General features: G+C 37.2%; 1 protein-coding gene across 1 annotated transcript in view; it reads right to left on the bottom strand.

Moving 5' to 3' along the window:
• Positions 1-7,575, bottom strand: part of LOC111270434 (uncharacterized) — a 12,013-nt gene extending 4,438 nt beyond the window's left edge. Inside the window, exon 1 of the mRNA XM_022850658.2 lies at positions 2,741-7,575. The gene's annotated coding sequence lies outside the window, so the exon portion shown is untranslated. The remainder of the gene's footprint in view (positions 1-2,740) is intronic.
• Between the last annotated feature and the right edge of the window lie 50 nt (positions 7,576-7,625).

The raw sequence follows: 7,625 nt of genomic DNA, 5'->3' as shown, positions 1-7,625 counted from the left end.
ATTGTTGAGTACGAGATGCGATACAGTGGGTATTTACTTTTGTATTTTTTTTCACAGATACGATTATTTTGTTTTCCATTGTTATCTATGACCTTCTGCTATTCAAACTGCAGCGTAACGTTTACGCTGCTGTAGAACCACGGGGTACAACAGTCTATGAAATTTCAAAAAACATCATGTATAACAATTATCATATTAATTATGTAACAAAGCTTTGAAAAACTACAACGTTTTACCGTTAAGGGTGAATCGAACTGTGAACTCTGCATTTTTTATAGCCTGATTTTTATGTTGTTGAGTATTTTCCCTTAATGAGAATCGTTTAGTTATGCTGTTTAGTCTTAGCTGCTTATTACAGAATTTGTGCATCATATCCTCCAATTATTGAAAGAGTACTTTAATTGAAATAGAAGCACCAGGACTCACAAACTCTAGCGCATAAAAACAGCATTAAATCTCTAAATAGACGAAACAAGCGTTTTCAGCTGTAAATTTGCTATGGGGTTCTGGCCTGCCCATCTATTTAGTTGTGCCCATCCACTGGCATACCCGTCTCCATTGTTGTAGAACATTAATTTTTTCTATTAGAAGTCACGATTCGATGCGAGAACAAGGCGAAGTGAACGTCTTCATTTTTGATCCTAACTCAAAAATACGGTACCTATTTATAGATATTTCTACCTTATTTATTGTTTTGAGGTAAGCAAGTGTGATATTTTACGTTCAGCAAACCTGAGCGCAAACCGTGCACTTTTGGACTTTGAATTGTTAGCTCAGCTTTCAGGATATCGTTATCCATTGTCGGAGAAAATTCATTTTCCAGGAGATCTGTTTTACTTCACATTGTTCTTGCTGGGAATCTTCCGATCAATGGCTCTCGATGCTTCTGGTAGCAGCATCTTGATTGCGTACAGGGTCTATGCACCGAACTGTTTCCGCGGCTGCGGTTCCAAGACAAATTTGTAAATTATCCGAATGTTCTGATTTTCCATGATTCAACGCGGCCCGTTTGCCAGAAGCCCGAGTGTCAAGATCCAAATAAATTAAAAATTTTACATTTGAAAAAGGTACAAGTGCGTGTATATTAGTACAAGAAGAACTACCATTGGCAATGGATGGATGCAGGAAAGTTATAAAAAGGAATGGTACAGTCTGAATTAATGATAAATAATCATGCGGACAGGAGACAGAACTGATTATACAAATCAATTATATAGTCGGTAACAATTAAATAGTGCATCTTCTGTTATTGGTCTGTAATCACCGAATCTGAAATCAAACTGAAATAATGAAAACTCACTACTGAAAATAGCCTACAATCTATACTGTCAGTAGTACATATGGCAATTAATATGGTTTTGTTGACAAAATAGATAAGATTTTGGGTAATTCACGAATTTATTTGTGTTCTGTTGTGATTTGCTTTACTGTATTACATCCTGGAATTTATCAAGTATTTTAAGAGACCTATGTTTGAAAAGGGAAAAATATGTACAAAGTACCGCAAGCACTAATGAGAAAGATCACTTTTTTAACATCTTAACCTTTGTGCCATCATTAGGATAGCTTTGTACCGCTTTGACGTCTGTTTAAATTGTTACAATGTAAACATTTTTATATAGTAACAACGATCGTGCTAGGTTGCTATTTACCAGATTCGTAGGGTTAACAATTTTTTGAGAAATAAAATATTTAATAAAAATTTATGTCAGTTTTCTAAGTTACCATTAATGACGGTACATTTCGTTGAGTAGAAGCCAATGCACTTCCGATTTAACCGAGACATTAATTTGAAAATAACCCCAAGGCAGCGTTGTTAGCCCGAAATGTTGTACATTTACATACTCCGTGAAATTGTGCGTAGCGTGATTTGATTCGTCTAATAAATGTAAGTCTTTTGAGATATGCATTAGGAATATTTTTCAACTAGATGAGGACAATATGTTTAGGTTGTTCTCGATAGCTGTATAATCTGTTGAACTCATTACTATAGATCCTATACAGTGTCACTGTATAACTATACAACTTGAAGCTTTTTTGCAACGTAATAAAGTTTTTGCTGTTTATTACATTGCGACGAGCTCGTTGTACTTCGTGTTTCAAGCCTTTTAAGCGTCCGTTGCATTATCGCGTTTATAATATTAATAGTTTAGTAAAAAATGAAGAAAAAGTCAATTAATTCTGCCTACCTTTATAGTCCTTATAAAAAAAAAAGCACAAAAGTCATCGTCTATTACGACGCTGCTGACAAGCGTCGCAGCCAGACCAGAGTCCTATTCAAACAACTCAGGCTCGAACACGACCTAATACATTTCATTTGGGTTTTTGGCATGACTATTTTTGGGTTGAAAGAATTGCATTGTAGCAAAATGGCCAAATCATGTATTATATTATTACGCCAATTAGACCATTTTGGTTTAAGCATGGTAGTCCGCGATGCAAACCTGGTCCGTTTTCTTATCACTTTGTTGTTAAGTATAACTATGCACAAGCGTTTACATATGCGCTAGCGCCCGTACACACACACAGATACATCGAAAAGTATCGCCTGCTGCCACTGAAAGCACTACATGTTTTATTTCTTTTGTAGAACTCATCATAATTATCATTGTGAATGACGTCCTCGGAACTTCTTGTCGCCTCATTAACATCGTCCTCGTCATCATCAGCACCACCATTGTTATCAACAACAGAAGAGACAATCATGGTCTAGTGCCATCACACACGTGCGCGTACTCACCGACTGGAGGTAGAGTACACTCGGTGACTCAGAAGATTGTACAGATCAGCATCCCTTCCTACACTGTCAACAGCTAGAGCGAATCTCTAAACACATTATAGGTTTGTCTGATGTCGTCTTATTGGCAAGCGGGAGCACGATGTTCTATTCTGTAGAACATCTCTTTGATGACTGCCGCTGGTGCTCTGATGAAGATGAGATTCAGATGTGGCTAAAATCACACCCTCGACTAACGAGCTTGGCAAAGGAACGTTACAACACTACAGTCTCTTACGGGTGACACTCTCGATTCATTATAGGCCGAGAAAGCGCAGAAGATCGAAGAGAAGCACACAGAGGAGATGGTCGAGAATGGCCGAGAAGTCGGGGGCGGAGCTCCGTCCCCCGCAATCCGGGCAACGCTCCGGAGACGATCACACGAGAAATATAGAGGCCGGATTATGAAGCAGGTTGACTATGCGCCTCTTCTAAAACAATGTGGCATGGCCACACTAACAGGAAGATATGATAAATTAACGGTGTGCATATTGGCCAAAAAGTGGGCGTAATTGTATGTGCATTTTCTTGCGATCTCAAAAGGGATTGCTTCATAAAACAAACGTATTTATTCGTTCTAGGCTTCATATATGCATGCGCCAAACACATGCGACGATTTTCTATATATATGGTTCTCGTATATATCTTGCATATAGTTATGCCTAGTTATTGTTTTTTGTAGATTCTTGAGTATGTGCGTCAGCGATTCCTGTATTTAGTCCTGCGTTCACTTAGTCGTAGCGTAGAATGCCTTCACTTACACAATGTACTTAGATTGAAACCGAGTATTCTCCACGACGGCACCACATATGGCAAACGGGCACCGTACGAGCAGTAGCAAATCAATGAATGTTTGCCGATACTGACAAAGAGAATTAACTCCTTTTGCAGAAACCGCAATTCACTGTGACCCGGTACAAAAAGATTTCCGCATTTAAAAACAGCATAAAATCTCGAATTGGGCAACGAGTTTGTTGCCGTTTAGAGTTAGAATAACTGTTCGGCGAGTAACGGTCAACGATAGACCCTTCATTAATAACAAAAATAAACACCGACTACATTAGCTGATTATAGCGAAACTAGAACTTAGTTTTCGAAGTTCTACATTATTAATAAAAACCATTGCAGATAGTTTTCAGGATCTTTGTTCTATCTAATTTCACAACTTAATTTTATGACGCATGAAGCTTCAAGACTGTCTAAGGATACTTCAATTAACACTTCAGCCTGCAGCCATGACAAATAGTTTGTAAATAACGTGATTTCCATGAAATATGAAGCAACATATTTCCACTGAGCCAGGTTGGGTGTTAAATAAAAAAAAGTGTTAAAATGAAATAGATTAGCCAACAAAGACTACAAGACCTGGGTTCTGTCACAGAGACTGCGCTCAATTAATTTGTCCAACTGGGATTTTACCTAGCGTGAATGTTAACTGTACTTAACAGAGTTTGGAATTAGTAGGTCATAATGCTGGCCTTACTCCAGAACGGGAACGTTACCTGAAAACGAAAATAATTCAAAGGCAGATTATAATTAATATAATTATGTACGACAATGTTAGGAAATAACAATAACATATACAATGTCTTTACTTGCATATACGTATAGAGAGTTTTGAATATGTCTAGTCAATAGCATATACACTCTAGAACGGAGAGCAAGCGGAACTCTATCTTACTGGATACAGACATCAAGGCCCGAAGGCGCGGAACAAATAATTACAGCCTCACTAGTATCTTGAGATTCAGCGTTCAACTTATTCGTTCAGGTTTCAAATTGGAAGCGGAATTCGTTGACCGTTCCCTCATGGCCATTGGCGAATTGCAGTGCTTCCTCAAATATTCAATTCAGTGCCTCAAAGTTTTCATTTGCAAATAACCTTTACTTCAGGTGCTCTAACTACCGCTAATACTATAAATACCTAAGAATCAGAACAATCCATGATACATTGCTTCGGAAATCTCTGGGACAACCGAAACAAACCGCTGTGTGCGTGTGTAAAACGAAAAGGTCTGTTCATTTTTCTCTGGTTGGCAGTTGTAGAGTTAAGATATTTTCGCGTAATTTGTGATAATCCAGTGAAAATAAATGTCTGCAAGTATTATTATAAGGATTTTTTGAGCTATTCTGAGTGACTCTTGATGCTTCAGCAGTATTTCTAAAGCAGCGAGATGATTTCATCTGCAAAGTCTCTCTTAACAACTATTTCATCTAGTGATGTAAAACCGAACAAGTAAGGATCGTCCCTTGTACACATGTGATAAACTACTGATAACTAGAATAAAAATTTCAAAGGATAAGTTTTATTAATGACAAACTTCGACAGGATGATATTCGAATAAACCGAACCAAAAAAAATTGTCAGGACGTTCAGAAAGGCTTCTTCCTTTCGAGCTTTTGAGCGGATATCTCTTATGCTCTATGCCGAAGGATATGTTTTACCTACCAGGCTGTGAAGTAATATTTATTTCTAAGCGGATTTGCTTGACTGGAGAACGGGAGAGGAAACCTCTGCTGTGTGTGGATGGGTTTTTCGTAAGGCATATTTACCCCTTGAGAAAATCGTCACCTGTAGTATCAAACGGGGGAGCTAATATGTAAGCCTTGCTGTAAGCAACAATAGAAGCGTTTTGTCGTTTCTATCATACAGGGTGTCTTATATCTGTGTCGAAGATTTCTTCTCTAGAGCCCCGTAATCAACGAATTTTCTCAAAATCAAGCTTGTTGCATATACAGAGCTTCTAGATTTGTTTTGAACAACAGATATATACTGAAATCTACTAAATTATTATCGACTACACTCTTTATTAACGAAAAGAGTTTTATTATGATGATTCAAGTCACCTGACGAATTGCCCAGTGCTCCTTTTTCGGATCTCAGTCATCTTTATCATTGAGACCTAGAAGTGTCTCTCGAAACTTCCGAGAACTAACTTCATTCACAACTGAAATTTTGATACGTGTTCGTTCAAAGATGACACTGCTAAGGATCAATCAGATTCAGTGTGGTAGAAGGTAACTGCGATAACTTGGAAATTCACATCTGAACATGTAATTGCTTAATCCGTATCTACGTTACATTGTGCCTAAAAATTTCAGTTTCAACTATAAAATATCGGTATTATTCTCATGCCGTTTCGTATTGCAACTTATCAAAGTGTTGTGTGTACTATAACTTTTTGTTTTGCGATATTTTCTGTAAGACCGAACAAGCGATTGTATAGACAATAAAAACCTGTTCTTCATAGGACTTGTGAAAGGCAAAAGTATCTCTGGTTCATGCGTCCATAAGCTGTGAAAGTTGACACATAATATATCGTTGCAATGTTTTATTTGACTTTCTGGACGTTATTTGCTTTTTATATTTAAAATGGACGAGAACTAAATGTTGCGGTGTGGCTAAACGGAGAATTTGACGGAAATAATGCTAACCTCATGAAGTATCAATATCGAAGTTCCATCGAAACGTTTCTTCGTTTTCCTTTCCACCCGGTAAATACAATTGTGCTTCGGATAACAGTTATCAGACAAGACGATATGGCAATTCGTTGATGGCGAACTATCCTAAAGAACTCGTAGTTAGTAGAATGGTTTTTTTTTTTCTTTTTGTATATTACATGGAGATTAGTCAATAAATAGTGATCCATCGAAGTGGGATTTCATCAATCGAAGGCGTCTATATAAATCATGTTACGATCTCCTATAATGTGTCAGGCCTTATAGCAATATATATATATATATATATATATACTGCTTTTCGATCTTAAACACATGTTCCTTAATCGATCTAATATGTTCCCGCATCATTCAATGTTAACGGTATAAACATTTTTGTAAACTCTTCAATATTCGGTACTGTAAACCATAATAACATCGCTGTGTTGGGCTGTACCCCATGAAACCTTTACGGAACATATTCCAAAGCCAGTTTTCAGATAGCGAGGCCCACGAAATTTACGTGCTTCTTCTTTATTGTTAGTGTTTTTGTAATGGGGGTATTTATGCATCCCTCGCCAGCGTAGAAACACATTGAAGCACTCAATAGATCAGCAACAGTCTATCGCTTATCCAGTATTGTTTTTGGTCTTTTACGCTCAACTGATTTTGAATTTTCAAGTTTGTAGACTGATGCTAATTGGAGATTCACAAATTACACGATCAGCTCTAATGTTAGCCTTGTAAACACTGCTAAACCGATGTTAAGAGGCATTTTCTGGAAAAGAAATAAGTATTATTCCTAGAAATTGTTTTCCATTCAAATAGCTCACGTTTGACATATTTTGATAATTACGAACGCCGTGAGACTGATCGCCGTATTTTTCCTGAGCGATTAACACTGCCATTATTTTATGTTTATATTATTTTCTGCCAATAGCTAAAAATAAATTTAAACAACTCTGTGTAAATCCGAACCAGATCCTATCTGTTTAGCTGAAAAATTTCCTACGGTTGATGTTAGCTGATTGGTATTGCTTCTCCTGTATCTTTTGTCCTTGAGCACCGTACATGTGCTCTTTGATACGCTGTCTCTTGGTTACTAATGAATCAATACGAGTAATCGATAGATGGTTGGTCGCTCGTTTCCGTCGCAAAATTTACAATACAGGGCACGTTCTAATCCAAAGCATTATCAGTGACGATCTCTCAGACAACCTATACGTTAAAAATTTCGTTATTCAAACGATAGCTATACATCGTCAACTAAATACAAACAATCTAACATGCTTCAATTTCGACATAGAAACGGCTTTTAAAATATGTTAGTATGACGAGCCCATAAGGAGTCGGTAAGTCTAACGGAATTATTAAGCTTCTAACTTTTAACTGCAGGAAGTCCTTTCAAAGC

Source organism: Varroa jacobsoni, unplaced genomic scaffold (genome assembly GCF_002532875.2).
Source record: "Varroa jacobsoni isolate VJ856 unplaced genomic scaffold, vjacob_1.0 scaffold_1472, whole genome shotgun sequence".
Taxonomy (NCBI): Eukaryota; Metazoa; Arthropoda; class Arachnida; order Mesostigmata; family Varroidae; genus Varroa; species Varroa jacobsoni.
This window is presented reverse-complemented; position numbering and strand designations above follow the sequence as displayed.